General features: G+C 52.3%; 1 protein-coding gene across 1 annotated transcript in view; it reads left to right on the top strand.

Annotated features, from left to right (window-relative positions):
* The first annotated feature begins 13,777 nt into the window (after positions 1-13,777).
* CPQ (carboxypeptidase Q) overlaps positions 13,778-19,961 on the top strand; it is a 272,392-nt gene continuing 266,208 nt past the window's right edge. The window contains exon 1 of the mRNA XM_012935321.2: positions 13,778-13,924. The gene's annotated coding sequence lies outside the window, so the exon portion shown is untranslated. The remainder of the gene's footprint in view (positions 13,925-19,961) is intronic.

Genomic DNA, 19,961 nt, shown 5'->3' with positions numbered 1-19,961 from the left:
AAGTTGGGTCAGCTGTGTGCAAGGAAAACGCCCTACCCACTGTACTATCGCTCTGGCCCTATTTAAAATTTTTCACCTCAGCATCCGAGTCCCTGGGAACATGTGGGAAATCAGACGCAGATTCCCAGCCTGCCTCCAGCGTGTCTGATTTCCGTCAGCAGGGGCAGCCCCGGACAAATCCAGTCCAAATGTAGCTCCGGTACAAATCCTGCCCCCTGCCCTCACCGTTGTGTGGGATTGGGGTGACGGCCCCCCAGCACCCCCACTCCCCCCCCTCTCTCTCCCTAGGCCCAGACCCGGCCCTGTTCCCCTTCATTCTAGATGGGCGCGTGCCTTGAGGGGGTTGGAGCCATTGTGCTGCCCCCCTCACCCCACCCGCCCGTAGAGCCTGACTTTGGCAGGGGGATGACGCTGTTCTTCACAGTCTTTCCCAGTATGTGACCTTCTGTCCTCACAAAACAGCCCAGCTCGTCTGCAAAGATCTTTGTTTGTTCGGGGGTCACATGCATCAGTGCTCAGGGGTTCCTCCTGGCTCTGCACTCAGGAATCACTCCCGGCTGGACACAGGGAGAACTACAGGTGGCCAGAGACAGAGCCCGGGTCGGCCGTGTGTGCAAGTCTAACGCCCTCCCCACCTCAGCCCCTCGTGTGAACGGTTCTAACGGAATCCGGGGAGAAGTGCCCACCGAGCACTGTGAAAACCAGCGGCCCCAGCACAGCGCCAGGATCAAGGCCCAGCACAGCTGGCTGTGGCCCCCGAGCCAAGAGGAAAAGAACAAAACAGACCTCCGGGCCTCGGACCTTCTCAAAACCCACCGGGCCCTGCTCGCAGGCAGAGACGTGCCCGTTTTGTCGATAAATATGTAGCGCTTAGACAAGCGATGACTCGTGTCCGCTTCCTTTGTTCTTTCCATATTTCCATTCTTGTGCCACCTAATCACCACGCGGGACCCGGGCCGTCCCGAGATCAAACACTACCCTTTTTATGACCCCCGTCTCCCATTTATGAGAAGGAGTCTGGGCTGTTAACAGGCTTGGAAAAAATTTTCCTCAGTGCCATCTTGATTGCTAACATCTGTTCGCATTCCCATTCATAAATTCAAATTGGGGGCCGGGGCAACCATCTGCTTTCTGCGAGCGTCAGAAAGAAGCCAAGGACCGGGCAGCTGTTCTGGAGAAGGTCCGCATGGGCCGGCCGGGCTGGGCTGGGCTCGCCCCTTCGCCACTCTGCAGGGGAGAGTGGCTCCTTCCCGTGTAGGGGTGCCGTGGGTAGGGAGGGGGCTGACTCAGGTTCTGGACGTTAGCACATGGGCCGAGTCTCGTTCTTCTCCCGTTTCTCTTTTTTTTTTTTGTGGAATCATTTGAACCTTGTCTTCTGGGGCCAATTTGGAAAGAAAGAGGTATTCATCTTCTCCTTTCTTCTCGTTCTATCTCCCACTCGGGTTTTCTCCCCCACCTGCCCCTCCAGTCTCTGTCTGTGCACGTGCTCACACATGAGCCAGGAACTGCAATCTTTCCACGGGTTTGCTCCAAGCAGCCTGCCCAGGTGAGCAGATTGGACAGCCTGGCGCCCTGGATAGCTTGAATCATGGGTAGTTTTCTAGCCTGCCCAGACCCCTGGTTTTTCACCGGTCATCTCAGCAGGCGGCACTGGCCGGGCTAATGCACAGGGTCTGGCAGCTGTGGGGTCCAGCGCCCAGAAAGCCCTTTCCTGTTTGGCTGTAGGCTGAGTCTGTGTGTCAGAGAAACCCGTTCCTACTAACGCTGCCTGGCTCTCTCCTGAAGACCCTGCAAGCCACCGAGAGCAGGTGACACATGGGGGGTAGCTGCCCCTCGCCAGCATTCTCCCAAAGCCCTTGTTGGGAAGCTGCGTGTAATGTGACTTCCATTTCTAATGCCCACATGCAGATCTCAACACGAGGGCAGGGGCCACCATCCCAGATGTGGTTTCACGGGACCCGTGGGGCGCCATGCCCCTGTGACACGCCGATGCCCCAGCCCCACTTCTGTGACGTAGGATGAGTCACAAAATGACTCTGACAACTTCTGGGATGCCACGAGCAGAAAGGAAGTCAAACTCTGCCCCCCTTGGCTCAAAGGGGTGTGGATCATTTGGGAAAGGTCTGGAGCGTGAGGCAGGGCCCAGCCGGCACTACTGACCCAGGTGACCCCCTCATTCTGAGCCCCTGGAATCAACCCCCAGGAGGGTCTTTCAGACCTTGGTATCACTAATCTTCCCAGCCAGGCAGACGTTCTTCCTCCCTCTTTGGTCTCTGACCCCCTACCCTGTCCCTCCCCTTCTCTCGGACTCTTCAGGGTTCGAAATTAGAGATACTAGGAGACAAGGTCACAGGCAGAGGGCCAGAGAGAGACAGTACAGAAGTTTAGGCACTGCCTTGCATGCGGCCAACCAGGGCTCAATCATCTACACTGCATATGGTCCCTGAGCACTGCCAGGTGTGACCCCAAAAAAGCAAACACCAAAAGAACAGAGGATGAAGGTCTGGCTTTGGGGCATTTGTCCTCTGTGTCCATGGTGGGCACCGTTCAGTGAGCCTGCAGAGTGGACCTCAGTCCTTCCAGCATCACAGGGGGATGGCGGGCGCGTGTCAGAAGAGGAAGTCTCGGTACTATGTGTCTTGAGGCCATAGTTGTTTGAACCATATTGGGAGCTAAGGAAATTTGATTGACAGAAGTTGGTTGGCCTAGGATCCAAACCTGATTTGTAGTATTCATTCTGGGGGAAGTGAGCTTAGAACTTGATATCAATCTTAGTTTATCAAATGAAACTTTCCTTCCTTTTGTCCTCCTCTTCCTCCTTCCTTCCTTCCTTCCTTCCTTCCTTCCTTCCTTCCTTCCTTCCTTCCTTTTTCCTTCCTCCCTCCCTCAGTCCCTCCCTTCCTTCCTTTTTCCATCCTCCCTCCCTCAGTCCCTCCCTTCCTTCCTTTTCCCTCCCTCCCTCCCTCTCTTCCTTCCTCCCTCCCTCTATAGCAGACAATTTCCCCCATACTCTCTCTCTACTTTTGGGCATTATGTTTTGCAATATAGATACAGAGAGGCTATCACATTTGGTCCTTTATCTACCGTCAGCACACATCTCCCATCCCGAGCCTCCAACCACCATTGACTTAGTGATCCCTTCTCTATCCCAGCTGCCTTCTCCTCCAGCTCGAGAGGCAGGCTGCCAGCTGTGAAGCAATATTCTTGGCCCTTATGTCTAGTGGAGGACTCAATTTTGTGGTGCCTTTATACATCTGATGAACATTTGGCCTAGATTATTTGTACCAACAGGGGAAAGAATATTGCCCCAAGATTAAGGGGCGGGGGGCTCAGAGCCGTGTCATGTTGGCCAGTTGGTATCCCTAGGAGGAGACACCGAGGGTATTGTCCTTGGCATAATCTCCCAGACATGGGGGCGGGGGGCAGAGCAGCTGTCAACTCAGGGGACTCGATGCTGAAGCTAGACAAGGAGATGGGTTTCCTCCCCTCACTTGCTTCCTGCCCAGCCTGTCCTCTTTGGTGGGGGAAAGACTTGTGCCTTGCAGGAAACAGAAAAGGGTCCAAGGCACCCAGGAATCACAAGCCTATGAGTATGAACTACCAAACCAAACATGTTTTGGAAAATGGCTCCTTTGCTTCTGCAAGACTCGTCTCTCCCCAAGACCAGTGGCTCTCGTTACCAGTAGAGGGCTGGGTGGGGCACTTATAGGAAGGGTCCATTCCAGTCCTTTGTTTCTCTCCAAAAAGGCAGCAACTCCGAAGGACCCAACTCCAGCTGTAGATGTCCTTGCCCTTGGGGTGGTACCTGGAGCCACGCACAGGAATAGAACATGAACTATAATCCTGCAATGTGAGGGCGAGGCACCAGCGGGCACCCATGGCAAGTCTCCATGGAGGAATCCCATCAGGGTGCCCTGGGGTGACGGCAAGTGCCTTTCGTCTTCTACAAAATGCCAGGATCTCTCGCCTCCCTGACAGTCCTGCTGCACGCTGGCTCCTGTCTGAGTCTGCTCTGGTTATTATACTCTGAGACCAGGACTCATCTGGTTATCATACTCTGAGACCAGGACTCGCCCAACATTTGGGGGACTTCTCAGCACCAACTGATGAAGCTTCTTGGGACCATTTACCCCCCCATCTTCCAGGGTTCGCCAAGCTGCAGACTTTCAGGGAGACTGAACAGCCAGGACGAAATGTTGGTTTCCGTCGCCCCTCCTCTGTGCAGCAGAAGATACAGGAATTCTTCTTCTAGAATGGTCACCCACATCCCAGGGCAGACTGGAGTTTATGGAAGGATTCACTCCAGCTTAGGCTTGTGGGTGATAATGTTTGCAATGTAAAAGAAATGAAGGTTATTTCTTTTTCAAAGAAATGGAAGTTATACAAAAAGAAAGGGAAAAGAATAAACTCATTCTCTTTCCATCACAACAGAGACAACCACTATTCACATTTTAGTACATTTCATTTGCATATTTTCATGAATTTTTATACAGTTGCAATCATATGTGGTCCCCTTTTCTGCCTTAGACTTTAAATTTTTAATGGAAACTTTCCCATGTTTTCATCCTTGTAAACATAATATTTAGTGGGATGGTATACAATATATAGTGGGAACATATTGCCTATTTAATCAAATCCTTATTTTAGGATGGATACCAGATACGTGTGATAATGCATGTGTAAGTAAAGCATCACAGATATGGCTCCCAATTAGGTTTTTCAGTTTAAAGTCATGTGCTGATGTTTTCCATGTTGTGAAAAATTATTTGAAAGCCTTCTCTTCAATTGATACATAATATTCCACCAATATTCCACCATGTGACCGTCCCACACTTAAGCTGCTCTTCTCCCTTTGCTAGTCATCTGATGGGTAGTTAGTGCTTTGCCATACTAAAGTAATCTGCTGCATTTATGATCACTTCAGTAGAATAGATTCCCTCCAAGAGCATAACTGGGTAAAAGAGTGAGACAACACCAACAGATGCTCAGTAAACCCATGGCTATCGTGCCGGGACACATAATTGGACTACATTTCCCAGACGCCCTTGCAGGGAAATGTCATCATGATTAGTCAGAGATGGTTGAATTTCTTCCAGAATTCTCCAAACAAGTTTATCTGCACAGTCCTCTGTGCATCTTCCAGTTCTAAATCTTCACTGCTTAACTGGTTAAATATCCATTCACTTCCTAAATAAATGCCTGTGTTTGTTTGTGTGTGTCTGTATATACAGAGAGAGAGAGATATATACACACATACATACACATATATTACGTATACTTATATATACACGAACTGGAGTGATAGCACAGCGGGTCAGGCATTTGCCTAGCACATGGCCAACCTGGGTTTGATTCCTCCATCCCTCTCTGAGAGCCCGGCAAGCTACTGAGAATATCCCACCCTCACGGCAGAGCTGGCAAACTACCTGGGGCGTATTCTATATGCCAAAAACAGTAACAAAAAAACCTCACAATAGAGACGTTACTGGTGCCCGCTCAAGCAAATTGATGAACAAAGAATGACAGTGCTACAGTGTTATATATATACACATATATGTGCACATATGTGTGTGCATGCATGCACCCATGCACACAAACACTTGAGACTGGAAATAATTCAAGCAAATGATATGAACAAGAAATAAAGTCTGACTTTATTAGAGTCTTTACACTACACTTTTGTTCCACAGCCAGTGTTACCTGATTAAATTTTAAAATGTGCCTCTACATTTTTGTGCATTTAAAAATTTTTTATTTTAATGTAGACAAAATTCACAATTGTAATACAATTCTAGAGTTGAAATGAATTAGATAGCAAAGTCACAAAACTAAGCACTGTAGTGACACTGTCATCCCGTTATTCATTGATTTGCTCGAGCAAGCACCAGTAACATCTCCATTGTGAGAGTCGTTGTTACTGTTTTTGGCATATCGAATACGCCACGGGTAGCTTGCCAGGCTCTGCCGTGCGGGCGGGATATTCTGGGTAGCTTGTTGGGCTCTCCAAGAGGAGCGGAGGAATCGAACTCAGGTCAGCCACGTGCAAGGAAAATGCCCTACCTCCTGTGCTATCACTCCAGTCCACAAAATTAAGTAAGTATAAAAAAATCACATTTTTAAAATATGTCTGATCGTGGGCTTGTTAAGTCTAAGAATTTGTCTAAGAATTCTTAGAACTTGTCTAAGAATTTATTAAGCTGTTTATCATCGTGTTACTGGTATTGTTGGTCGAGTCTAGTTGGCTTCTATGTTACTTTCCTGTCTAGTTTGGCATGCTCCTACACAGCTGAGGGGCTCAGAGACTTCAGGATCTAGGGTCTGAAATAATGAGTTGGCATGGCGGCAACGGTGGAAGAGGGGTGTGGCTGCCTGGGTTTCCGGAAGTATGGGCAGGGGTGGGGGGAGGCTGCCTGCCCGACTCAGAGAAGACGCCAGAGACCTCAGCCCAAGCACCAGCATACCTGTGATGATTCTGAGTTTGGTGCCTCTGCAGAGAATATTCATGAAGCCGGGTGGAGTTAAGCCGTTGGCATGGCTGCAGAGATGGGGTGTGGGTGCAGCTGTGAGGGTTTCAGGAGGGCAGGGATTTGGTCCACTCACCTCCCAAGGGTACTCTGGAGTTTTCAGCCTCAGGGGCCAGTGTTTCCATAAATTTTAGCCTCGGTGTGCATCTCCTGGGAGATGTAGTCATGTATTGGTAGGGCGCACTGGTGTGTGTCAGCATGGTGGTGGCGTCTGTCTAAAAGTTATGTACTTTTTGAATAGGTTTCTGAGAAACGTATTTCTTTTTGTGGAGGGGGTTGGGTTTTGGACCATACGCAGTAGTACTCAGGCTCTGTTCCCAGCTCGGTGATGAGAGTTCACTCCTGGCTATGCTCAGGGGACGCCAAGGTGCCAGGGATTAAACCCAGGACTCCCGCATGCAAAACCTGCACTCTAGACCTTTAAGCTATCTCTTCTGACCCTGAACATATTAGAAAGTGCAGTTTAGAGAGGTTGCTTTAGAGAATATACTTTAGAATAAAGTATATTCTCATCTGTGATGTTTGAGGAAGCCCACGCCATTGTCAGCACTGAAATAGATCACCATCCTCCATAAAAAGATTGGTCATCATTAAATTTGGCTTTTTTTTATTACCAGTAGAATATTTTCATGCTTAGTAGTTAGTTGCATTTCATGATGTTTTTCAAATATGGAAACTGTATACTTAAAAAAATCATTCCAATAGATATTTTCTTCTGTTATATATTTCATTGTTCTAATCTATATCTTTCTAGACAATTTGAAATTAAAACTCTGTTGATCTAGAAAGACAAGCCTATTTTTTTTTTGCTAATTTCCAGAGGATTCCGAACCATCACTATGTTTCAAAGATGGAACAATATTTGTAGTCTAGCAAAACTCAGAGTGCAGGAGTAGGTGGAATAGTACATGGGTTAAGATGTTTGCCTTGCAAGAGTTGACCCCAGCTCAGTCCCCTGGACACCTCCGAAGTGGTCCCTGAGCACAGAGTCATAATTAAGTATGAGCATTGCTGGGTGAGACCCAATCTCTCCACTCCAAAAAAAGTAAAAATAAAAAAGACTAATGGTAATGAGCTATTGGGCCTGGTCCTGAAATTCTGTGAAAACTGAACTGTTAATCAAATAATTGCAGAACAGCTCATTCAAAATAAATATCAAGTGAGTCCTTTGAAACTCTGGTGTTGGAAAATGGCCACCACCTGATATATTTTATGTTTATTTGTAGGGAGTAAAGAGAATTGTTTAGCTACTTAGTGGCATTGTAATGGAGTTTACTAAACTCTAGTGCAAACATTGGCTTTGCCTTCCTTGACATATGTCACCATCTTGGTTCTAAATTCTTTGTTCCACGCATAATCTCCATGCATTGGTGCTCTCTGTTGGGAGCGGGGAGGTGAGGGTGGCTGGTTGGCTGGTGAATATAATTTTTACTCGATTTTTACTTCTGTTCCTTAACGCTCTGCTAGTTGCCATTACCTTACCCTATCTGTAATCCTAGTCAGCTGGTTCTTGACGAGTGTTAGGACTGCATTCTAAATATTTATTGAGCTCCTCACTCTGTCATTCTGGGTGCTAGAAATATAGTAGAATCAAAGCAGGGAAATGCCCGGACTGGAGGAATTTTCAGATAGGAATAAATGTACTATTATCGGAAGTATTATTGCATAGTGTGTTACAAAAGAGTAAGTACTCTGGGGTGAAAAGAGAAAAAATAGAGCAGGCAAGAGTAAATAGACACTCTGACATCGGGATGGCTGTTTGGAGAAGAATCTGAGCAAAATGCGGAGGGAAGGGAGCAAGGAGAGTGGCCCAAGCAGCTGTTCAGGGCAGGGAGCATCAGTGGAGCCGGGAGTGCAGGAGTGTTTGTGGAGTAGCAAGAAGGCAGCAGAAGTGCCAGGGAAGGGGGCGGAGGCTGCAGCATCTCACCACCCAGGACAGGCACTTTGGCCCTTGCCTCGGGTTCGATGTGAGGCCTCTGGAGAATGATATTGTCCAGCATTCACTCTCCAGACTTCTCTTCTCACTCCACACCTCAGTGGCTGACGCCAGTGCTCACTCCTGGGAGCTAAATGGGCTGATGGCGAGAGACCTCGAGGTCTCAGAGGACCCAGGATCCAGCTGCCGTTCTTCAGCGCAGGTGTTGGCAGGGACACGTGTGCCCCGTCTCCTTGTGGCTTGGGTGTCTGGAGCATGACGGAGGTGGGTTCCTGTGGGAAGCAGCACTAGTGCACACAGGAGACCAGGTGGGAGCTGCTGGCTTCAGGGAAGATCACCCGATGGCAAGAGAAGGCTCCGGGATTGACCAACTGCAGGAACCGAAAGGCACAGCAACGTGGCTTGGCTTCCTTACCTACGGGCCACGGAAACTGACCCTCAGGGAGAATGGACGTTTATTGGTTCAGTGCCGGGCCTCTAGAGTTGGCTGCTGTTACTAGGACTAACATTACTCGAGTACCTTTGATCACCCCTTTCTTCAGTACCAAGCTTGAGGGTGAGATTTAAGAGTTTTTTCAAAAGTTGAGTCCATTTAATCCTCAAAGTAGATCTTATTCCCTATTTTATTTTTATTCACATGTCTTTGGGGAGGGTCGGGAGAGCCTCACCCAGCGGTGCTCAGGGGTTTCTCCTGGCTCTGCACTCAGAAATTGCTCAGGGGACCATACAGGATGCCGGGGATTGAACCTGGGTTGAGTGCATGAAAGGCAAGCACCTTCCCTGCTTATTATCTCTCCAGCCCCTTATTTTCTACTTTATAGTTACTATCTCTCGGCCCCTATTTCTTATTTTAAAGGAGTGCTGAGAGAGGTTAGATGATTTGTCACTGACCACCCAGCTAGTTTAACTTTAACATCATACAAAACCAGGGTCTCATTATCTTTTTCTTTTTTTTCACTAGCTTGTTCCCTGATTATATATTGATACATAATAGGTATGTATGTGATATATATATATTAATTCTATAATTATCATTGTGAGTTAAATAGTTGCAAGAATAACATTTCCAGCATCTCTTAAGTATTGGCATTTCAAAAGAAATGTAACCAAACCAAAGGAATTAATTCTTTCATGATCAATTGGATACTCATCATTAGCTGTTGAAAGCACAGTTGAAAAAAATTCCTTAATGTCAAAAATATAACATTATTCCCTTACTTCTTTTTTGTTTTTGTCCATCCCAATACCCCTCAGTTAGAAATTTGCTCTCTTGTGTTTTTTTCTTAAAACTTTCATTACCTTTGTTTGCTTGGGGGCACTGATGTCACAGTGCTAGGGGTCTACTGCTTCAGTTCTCGGGGTCCCTCCTGACAGTGCTTGAGATCCATGAGGAGGGGACCCTACCCAAGTCTCCCAGACAGAACCCACTAACCTTGGCACTTTCTCCAATCCGGTCCTCTTGATTCCTAAGACTTCAATATAAGCATGAAAATGAGTGTTCACTGCCACTCAATTTCTGGGAAATGCAAATCCAAGTAACAGTGATAGATCATCTCATGCCAGTGAGATGCTTAGATCCCAAAGACTGGAAACAACCAGTGTTGTCAGAAATGAGGTGAAAAGGGAACCCTCATTCATAGTCTCATGGAGTCTCTATGGAAAATAGTACAGTAATCTCTCAAAGAAGCAAAACTAGAGTGCTCATATAACCCATAGAATTTTTAAAAAACAACAACAATTCTACTTCTTGGCAAGTACCAAACACAAGAACATTAATTCCAAAGGATGTATGTTATTTATACCCATGTTCAGTGTGGCCCTAAGTACAATAATCAGAGAATGGAAACAAAACACATGTCCAATGACAGGTAAATGGATAGCAAGTGGTGGTGTGCCTATACCAGGGAATACTATGCAGCTATAAAAAAGGATGAAGTGTTGCAGTTTGCTGCAATTTAATTGAAGCTGTAAGGCATCTTGTTAAGTGAAATAAGTCAGAGGAGGAAGGACAAACCCTGGATGACCTCACTCATCTGTGGAATCAAAGAGCAACAAAAGAAGGGAGTGGGCAATATCTTACCTTTGGCTGCAAAACTGAGATTGCAAAGCTCTGAGGAGCTCTGGGGAAGGAAGAGGGTGGGCTAGGGGTGGCACAGACAGTGGTGGAAGGTCTCGCCACAATGGCGGTAGTGAAAGCAACTTTGCTCATCAGCCCCATGAAAGCCAACACTATGGTAACCATTTTACGTAAATATCAATAATTAGAAAAATAGAAATATAGAAGAAAGAAAGAAACAGAGCCCCTGAGCAATGTGTGCTGAGCTCAGCACCAGAAAACAGATGGAAGAGTCTCAGCCAATCACTCACTCAACAAGGTGCAGAGGACATGGGGAAACCTCCGTTGGGGGGTAGGAGGGAGGCGTATGGGTAGATGAGGGTCACCTTTTCCAGGCATCACACCAGGGGTCTCCATGCAGGGAGCAGTGGGGACTGTCAAGAGCACTTTGCACAGTGCTGTTGGTCAGTGGCCACAGGCCCAGCCTTGGCAGTGAGGATCCCCCCTAGTTCTGACTCACAGCTTGGCCGGGGAGAGCTGCTTCTCCTACGTGGTCACCGTTGCTCATCCCTGAGCCTCAACTTCCTGCCCTGCCAGCTGGTGCTCCTGCATTTTCCAAACTGGGAACCATTTCTATGTCAATAAACATTGTCATTAGTTGATGGTAAACACACACACACACACACACACAAATTCAATTACAAACTTTTTCTGTTATATGCTCTTGTGCTGTTTTTACTTCTCTGAATTATCATTGCAGTTATGGGTAGTTATGGGTACCTAATTTAGTGAAATATAATGTACCATAATTTGATATATGGCTATTAAACACACCCATCGGGCTGGAGAGATAATACAGTGGGCAGGGCACTTGCCTGCATATGGCTGACTTTGATTCAATACCCAGCACGACATGGCATCCTCTGAGCAGTGCCAGGGATGATCCTCCCTGAGCACAGAACCTGGAGTAGGCCCTAAGCACAGCTGGGTGGTGGCCCAAACACACACACACACACACACACACACACACACGTATGTATGTATGACACTGGCTAGATCCATTTGCTGTTAAAGAAATGTTTCCCTGGGAGAGAGGGTCCGGGCATCTGAGAAACCTGAAGGAAGAAGCTGAAACATTTTTCCATTGGGATGAGGCACCTGCCCAGGTGGGTTTTTCTTTCAGAGGAGAAGAAAGATGTTTATCCAAAGCAAATCTGTCGTTTAATTTTACTTAAAAATGATTTCATTTCAGGTCATGTGCTTACAACGGTGTTGATGTTCATGCATTTTTGTTTTGTTTGTTGGGCTGTGCCCAGGTGTGCTCAGGAGCCCCACCTAGTTCTATGTTTAGGAGTGACTTCAGGCAGTGTTTGGGGGGGACCACGTGTGTCTCTGGGGATCAAACCAGGGAGGTCTGCATGCTGTGTTTTGTTGGTTGGTTGGTTTTCAAATCTAATTGGTAAACAATTACCAGCTGACATTGTGCCCTCTTACAGTTTCTGATTTCTTTTTTCTTTTTGGAGGGGCACACCTGTCAGTTCTCAGGGCTCACTCGTGGTGGGCTCGGGGGATCATATGAAGTTCCAAGGACTGAACCCAGGTTGTCCGCGTGCAAGGCCAGGCACTCCCCACTGTGCTGTCATTCCAGCCCCAGGTCACCAATCTCTTTCTTGGCTCGGTGGCGCTTGCTCACTGCCTCCTCCGTGTCAGGTACCACCTCACCACTGAGGGCCGGTAAGTTCTCCTGGCATGGGACAGCTGACAGAGCCAACGAGAAACGTCCCCTGTGTAACACATCTATGGTTCGTCATCTAGTAAAGCAGGTGTGATCACATTGATGCCCACCGTATGCACTGTCTCCCGAGCACCTGGCAGTGCCCGAGAGGCTATTTGGCCTCACACAGGAAGGCTTTCCTGGAAAAGGCAGCAAGAAGGACTTGGGGGTTGAGGAGGGAGCAGGCGCTGCTGTGAGAAGGGCGGGCGGAGCTGAGGGGACCCACCGAGGCCAGGCCCTGGGTAGCCATGGGCAGGAAGAGCCTGTCGGCACCTCACAGTCGCGGGGACCCCGTGTGTGTGGGGGGGTGCAGCTGACGCAGTCTTGCTCTTTCTCTGCAGTAAGCACACGTGTTTCTCCTTGGGATTCCAGCCTATTCCCCGCCGGTGGGCCTGAGGGAGAGGGAGGGCCCGTGGCCACAGAGGTGGCTGCAGGTGATTTGTTAGTCCTAGGAGTCCAGACTCACTGCCACGTGAGATGCTGACGCTGGTGAGACCACTCGGTGACCAGCCAGGCATGTGGCCTGCTGGCCCTGGACATGGGTCACCAGATAAGAGCATGGCCCCTCTTCCTCTGACATCCGCACTATGGGGCCAGGCTCTGGCTGAGTCCAGCTAGTCCCTCCTTCCCTGCCCTCTTCCCAGGCCATCCTCCACCACCCAGGGAAACAGGAAACTTCCGGACAGTGAGGGTGGGATACCTGTCACCGGTCACATGTGCTGGGTTGCTCAGGGATTGTGCCCCAGCCCACCAGAACCTTCCTGCCGTCTTTCAGCCCCAACTCTTGTCCATCTCCCCCACTGGCCTGGGGCTTTAAGGGGGTCACTTGGGTGACCTCAGTGTTCCTCCTTCAGCCGCTATAACCAAGCCAGGTCTGGGGCAAACACCCAGGGGCATTCATGTCTCCTCTAGGCTGCCCTCAACAGAAGCACCCACCCATGTCACACACACTGTCCCCACTGGTGGGCCCCTTCCCTCGCCAGTCACTGCCGCCCCGCTCCTCCCTCTGCCCTTGGTCTAGAGAAGAACAGGGCGTCAGGGAGCAAAGGACCAACAGCCTGGAGGCCCGGGTTCCTACCAGCAGGTGCCTCCGAATGCAGAGAGCCCAGGCCCCAGCAGATCCCTGGACCCAATAGATCCCCAACCCCTTCACCCCCCCCCCCCCCAGGATCCCGAGCCACGGCCCAGCTCAGCCCTGGCAGCCCCCGCCCTGCCCAGTGCCCCCGCTGTAGTCCCCACCCGGTGGGTCCCCGATCCCCATTGGTCCGATCGCCCAGAGCCCCAGTAGACCCCTGACCCGTCTCCCTGCCTTCAGCCGGGGATCAGGAGCCTGGACTCAGCAGATCCCCGCCCAGCCAGCGGATCCTTCCCCGCCCGCACCCGCGACCCGGAGCCCCGACCCGGCAGATCCCCGGCCAGACACGGCAGATCCCGTCCCAGCCGGCGGATCCCGCCCTGCCCAGCCCCCGCCCGTGGTCAGGACCCTCAACCCAGCCGATCCCCGCCCGGCCCGCGGATCCCGCCCGCCCGCGCGTCCCGGTCCCGCCTCCCGCCGCGCGCTCGGGCGCAGGGGCCGGGCTGGGCGGCGCCCGCTCCTCGGTGTGCGGCTCCCGGCCTCCCGCACGGCCTGACAGGTGCGTCCGCGGCCCGGGTGGGGCTGGGGTCCCCTGGCGATCCCCCTACCCCCACCCCCGGCCGCGCTCCTGCGGCAGCAGCGGAAGGACTGACGGGGACTGGGGCGGGCCCAGGAAGCCCCAGGCCTTGGCGGCCTCCAGGCGCCTCCCCCGGCCCTGGAGCGCCTTCCGGGGACGTTGCAGGGACGGACACTGGTCAGCCTGGCAGAGAGAGACCGCTGGCGTGTCGCCTTCGCTTTCCTGGGGGAGAACTTCTGCCTCCCCTGGACTGGCCTGGCCTGGGGCTGGGGCTGGGGTGGGGGCCCCAATCTGGGGGCGAAAGCGAATGGTCCCTAAAGTATTCTAAGCCAGTAGCGTAAAGAGGACCAGAAGCCCTTGCAGCTTGGAGCCACCACGGAGTGCTCTGAGCCAATCGTTTGGAGATAATGAAATGTCCATAAAGTGATTTCAGCCAGTCTGGGGGAGGGAGCAGTGTGGCCGAGTTTAGGAATTTTGGTGTGAAGGCAGAGGATGTAAGTCTTCCTGGTCCAAATCCACGGGGGGCGCTGGGCCAGTCCTGGGAACTGTGGGGCAGCGAGGAACCGCCTGGGCTTAGCAGGGGTTTGGGGGGCCAGGGGTGGGGATGTGGGGGGTGCCTGCAAGACCTTGGCCTAACCCAGCGCCTTCTTGGGGGCCTTTTGCTAGACTTGTCAACTGCTGGTAAAGAAATGACTCAGGAGCCCCCAGGAAGACCCTTGGCGTGCATTGCGGGGAGTTTTCCTTGTATGTGGTCTGTTTATTCCTTTAGACTGGCAAACCGTGTCTGGGTAACGTAGCCGGTGTCCGGAAGAGCCGGGGAAGTGGCAGCACAGAACCATGATCTGTGACCTGTGCACTGTGGGCCACTTGCAAGGAGCAGACGTTGCTCTTGAGTTCAGGGGCTTAGGAACCAGGTCTGTTTCCTCTGAGCCCGGGCCTGGTGGAACAGGGAGGGGGTGGGGGTGGGGGGGGAAAGGGGGCGCTGGTGGCTGGGCATTCGGGAAGGGCGGAAGTTGCAGCTACTTGAATCCGTCCCAGGCCTCCCAGAGCTGCGGGCTCAGACCCGGGACTCTCTGGGGCTCCGCTTCCTCATCCTCGCGTTGAGGCGGAGGCCCTGTGGGTGCCCCCAGTGTGGAGCCCGGAGCGCAGGGCCTGACGCAGGGGACTGCCTGGGGAACGCTCCATCCCAGCCCGCTGTCTTCTCAGCTCATTCCTTGTGCTCTCTGCGTCTGCTCTAGCACCTGGGGCGCCCAAGGCGGGCCCTAGCTGTAGACTGTGGGGAGAAAGGAGGGTGGGATTCCTTTCTGTGTGGTCACTGGTTCCCAGCCCCCAGCCCGCAGGCCATTTCTTGCCGTCTGGGTAGGGAACGGTATTGCTCGGCATTTGCATGCGTCTGAGATGCCTTGTCACAGACCCCAACATTTTGGAACTGGCGGGACCGCTGGGATGTTGTCAAGGGTAGGTTGGAGGTCATTGTGTGTGGTCCTATGAGGATATTTTGCGTATGCCCCATGGGACACACATAGAGACCTAAATGCATTAAGGGAAAGACAACCCCTGGGGCCTGGTCAGTGATGTCCAGTGTGTCAGAGCACTGGGCTTCTGGAGGCTCTCTCGGGCTCCTGTCCCAAAGAACTGTTTCAGTGCCGCGTATTGTCCAAGCATGGGTACGACAGAGCCGGTATGGGGGGAGGGGCGTACGGAGCACCTGCTGGGCTCTGCTGTTCTACTCACCCTTTTTAACTTACCCTGCTGCCTCTGTTTCCACGCTCAGCCTCAGAGCCTGGTGTTGCCGTAGTTGCTGTGTGGCCGCCCTCGCTGGTGCTGTCCTGGGTACGCCACCCCCTCGCTCGCCAGGACTTGGGACTGTTGGGTACAGAACTGAACTGGAGGTGGGGGGTGGCTCCCGCAAATGCAGAGGCGTGCTGGGTGTGACGTTAGGAGGGCGACCGAAGAGAGACCTCAGGGGGAAGACTGAATCACAGAGGCTAGAGGTCCTGTTAGGAAACTTGAACTCCCTGACGGTTCCCCTGTTTTCTGATGCAGGTATATCCAAGCTCTACATATCCGGGACTTTTGCAGGCGTCCAGACCACCCTGCTCTTAGCAGGTGTGGGATGGGGGGGACAGGAAGTGCCTCTGTGGGCATGAGCGGCCCTGCAGGCCTTTAGCCTGGGGGCTCCAAGCAGTGTCCTTTCTGAGCTCCCCGGTGTCCCCTGGGGCGGGGTGCCACCTCCTTAAGGGAACGCCCTGCCTCCCTCCAGTGACCCAGGGAGGAGAATGCAAAAATGAATTCTCCGTAATTCACAGACCAGGGAAGCAGAGGTTCAGAGGGTAAATGGAAGCGGACTGTGTTTCTTCTTGGTCAGCTGAGGCTGGCCTCCTGGAACCCGAAGGGAGGGCCCAGGGCACCGCCCACGCCACTTAGAGAGCTGGTGCCCCGAGGGTTGGTGCCCCTGAGGGTTGGTGCCCCTGAGGGTTGATGCCACTGAGAGTTGATGCCAGTGAGGCTGATGCCCCTTTTATTGCTCTTGCGAGCCAAGCCTCTGCCACGCAGCTTGCGTGAGGATCTGGCCTTCCCTCTCTCCCTCTTATGAAAAACATTAAAGCTTTTTATTACTTGCCCCGAGGCTGGCGCTTTGAAATGTGCTTTCTTCTCCTGCCTGCCCGCCCCCAAACACTTAACTTTTCAAAACAAACAGCCTGCTCTCAGAGGGATTAGAAATTCTCTTTCTGTTTTGTTTTTGGGGCCACACCCAGCTGCTTTCCAAACTTGCTCCTGGCTCTGAGCATTTAGGAATCACTCCTGGCAGGTCTAGAGGGACCCTCTGGGCTGACCTGGATCAAACCTGGGTGAGTTGTGGGGCGGCTTGATTCCTGGATCCTGCTGGTAGACAGTGGGCCGGCCTGGTACTGGTTGGCCAGGCTCTGTCCCACCTTCAGCTCCTGTGTAGATTCTGCACCGTTTTGGGGGTGCAAGTGTCTGTGTGGGTGATGTGGGCGGGAGGAGCATGGAGCCCACGCCATGCAGTTAGTGCTGAGGGGGCCTTTGCACGCCCGGGAGGTTTGATCCAGATGGGAGCACGAAGGAGAGGCGAGTTTGGGGGCGTCAGAGCGTGGGCTGGGGCTGACCCCCTGACACTGGACAGTCGGGCTGACCCTTCAGGGTTAGGGCCCTAGGGTGCGGTGCCGGGACCCCCCGCCCTGGGCCAGCCTTTGGTGCTCAGGGACTGCCAGCCAACCCAGCAGTGCTCGGGAGCCCACGTGGGCTGGGGATGGAACCCAGGTCGGGCCCAGCTAGGCACCGAGAGCCCCAGTTCTGTCTGCTGGCCCCTGACCTCACGGTCCTGACTTGACCATCATCTAGTTCCGCGTTTCCCACTGGGCCGTACAGCCTGAGCTCACAGAGGAGAGTCTGTGGGTGCCAGGTGGGGTGGAGAAAGCAGGTGACAGGAGACATCTCAAGCTCCGCTTTTCCCCCTTCCTCTGCCTGCGGAAGGAGGCCGGGTGGGGCTTTTTCTGGCCGGGAAAGCCCGCAGAGATGGAGCTGGGGAGGAGAGCAGAGGCAGAGGCAGGGCCGGGCAGAGGGTGGCCACTAGGAGGGGGTCCCTGGCCAGGAGTTGCTAGCGGAGAGAAGGGCAGCTGAAGGGGCTTCGAGCAGCTGCGGTGACCTCCCCTTGTTCGGGAGAAGGCTTACCAGCTCAGCCCCTTCTGTCCCGAGGGGTGTCTGGCCTTCCGAGGTTACACGCCCCCACGGGAGTGGGTTCCTTTCCCTCAACTCTCTTATAGTCAAGTAATCTGGGCTGGGCCTGGGATTATACGCGGCTGTGGTTTGCCTGGGACGCCCCAGCCGTTGAGAGGCACCTCCCCTGCCCCCATCAGGCCACTGTGTCTGAGCCTGTTACAGTGACCCTTACCCACCCCCTGAGCCATTGTCAGAGTAATGCAGGTGATGCGTGAGGGACAACAGCACCCAGTATTGGGAGAGAGGGTGCTGGAAAGGGTGGTCATCCGGGCCGGGGTGTGTGTCCAGGCCTGTGGGTTTCTAGCTTTATGTACTTATGGCCTCATTGCTTGGTGCGGGGGCACTTCTCACCCCCTTCGCGGTGCTCAGAGGGCCAGGACTCCTCCCAGCACTGAGTCATGGCCAGCAGTGCTCAGGGGACCTGGTGGTGCTAGGGCCGGAGCTGGGCCAGTCTGGGGGGAGGGGGCGTGCACTGCAAGGTGAGCACCCAGACCCTCCCCTGTCTCCAGTGCCTGCACTGGGCTTTGCAGCCTTTGATGCAGGTGGTTGAGCCCCACTGGTTGAGAGGGAATGTCCGTAAATCAAGCGCAAAAGGAGAAGACTAAGAGAAACACAGTGAATGAGGTTAAGAGATGTAATCCTATAGGTGAGTAGGAAGAGAAAGTTCAATAATGTGTTACATTTAATAGGAACCACATATATAATCATTGGTTGCTTGTGGCTTACCAATATCCACAGTTTCTGTAAGGTCATTCTTTCTCTCCCTGCCTCCATCTCTCGTTCCTCCCTCCCTCTCTTCCTCTTTCCCTCCCTCCCTTTCTCCTTCCATCCCTCCTTTCCTTTCTCCTTCCTTCCTTCCTTCCTTCCTTCCTTCCTTCCTTCCTTCCTTCCTTCCTTCCTTCCTTCCTTCCTTCCTTCCTTCCTTCCTTCCTTCCTTCCTCCCTTCTTCCATCTCTCCCTCCCTCACTCTGTTCTCCCTCCCTCTCCTTTCTTCCCTCCCTCCATTCCTCTTTTATGTGCTTTTTGGGCCACACAGAGTGATGCTTAGTGCTTACATCCCCTGGGCTCAGTGCTCAGGGATCACTCCCAGTGGTGCTCCATATGTGGCACCAAAGATCAGATCTGAGCCAACCACACGCAAGGCAAGTGCCCTTCTGCTGACCATCTCTCCGGCCCCTCATCTCTTTATTGCACAGTATTGCACAAATACGGATTCTGTCTCCTGAGTGCAATGCTAACCTGCCCCCAGGCTGGAGGGAGGGACGAGCGTCCTCGGGCTCATCAGGGGCTGACTTTTGCTGCGTGTGTTCCTTAGACGGGAGTTTGGACTCTTGCTGGTTGGCTTGTAGAAAGCTGACTTCCTCCTCGGGACATTCGTGGGAGAGGGTTAAGAAAGGAGAATGCGCTTGGATTCCTCTGGCCCTCCTGGCCGCTGCTCCGGTTCTCAGGTTTAGCCTGTGTTTGCAGCTAATTTCCTACTGAGACTTTGAAATGACGGGAAGGAAACATCTGCTCCTTCTGCAGCAGCCGCCAGCCGCCCACCCATCAGCGCCACCCTCACAGGCCCGGAGAGCCGTCTTGGGTTTCCTGCCTCCGTGAAAATCTCCTTTCCCCGGGGCCACTTTGTGGCCGCTTCTGGCCCTTGGCTGATGCCGTGCATGTGGCACGGACCATCTCTGAGTTCCAGCCAGTCCCGCCTGGTTGCCCCTTATGAGGGTCTGACCCCCCCATGAGCTTCTCTGAGCTAAAGCTTGAAGGAGGTGGGGGCCCCGGGAGCAGAGAATGAGCATGAATGAATGAGGGCGGGGCTGGCGTCTCAGCCCAAGTCAGGGGGTCAGTCATGGGAATGAGCGCCATCTGATGCTCTCCCTGGCCTACCTGGTCACCCCAAATTTTATTTGTATTTATTTATTTATTTTTTCAATTTTAGTAGTTTTTTTCTAAAATTTTCTTTTTAGAGCATGATAAAGCCGTTCATGATTGGATTTCAGTCATAGGGTGTTCCAGCACCCATCCCTCCGCCAGTGTACATTTCCTAGCACCAGTGACCCCAGATTCCCTCCCATCACCCCCCACCCCCACCCCCTGCCTTTCTTCTCTCTCTCTCTCTCTCTCTCTCTCTCTCTCTGGTCACCCCAAATTTTATTGATCACCCTGCAGGGTTCCTCAGTGCCCTGAGCTGCTCTGTCGTGTCCAGTGGCTGGAAGGTGAGTGTGGACACCCATTTTCTTAGCACTTCTAGGGAGCTTGTTGTTGTAATTCACACCCTGCCTCA

The sequence above is a fragment of the Sorex araneus genome, chromosome 2 (genome assembly GCF_027595985.1).
Source record: "Sorex araneus isolate mSorAra2 chromosome 2, mSorAra2.pri, whole genome shotgun sequence".
Classification (NCBI taxonomy): Eukaryota; Metazoa; Chordata; class Mammalia; order Eulipotyphla; family Soricidae; genus Sorex; species Sorex araneus.
This window is presented reverse-complemented; position numbering and strand designations above follow the sequence as displayed.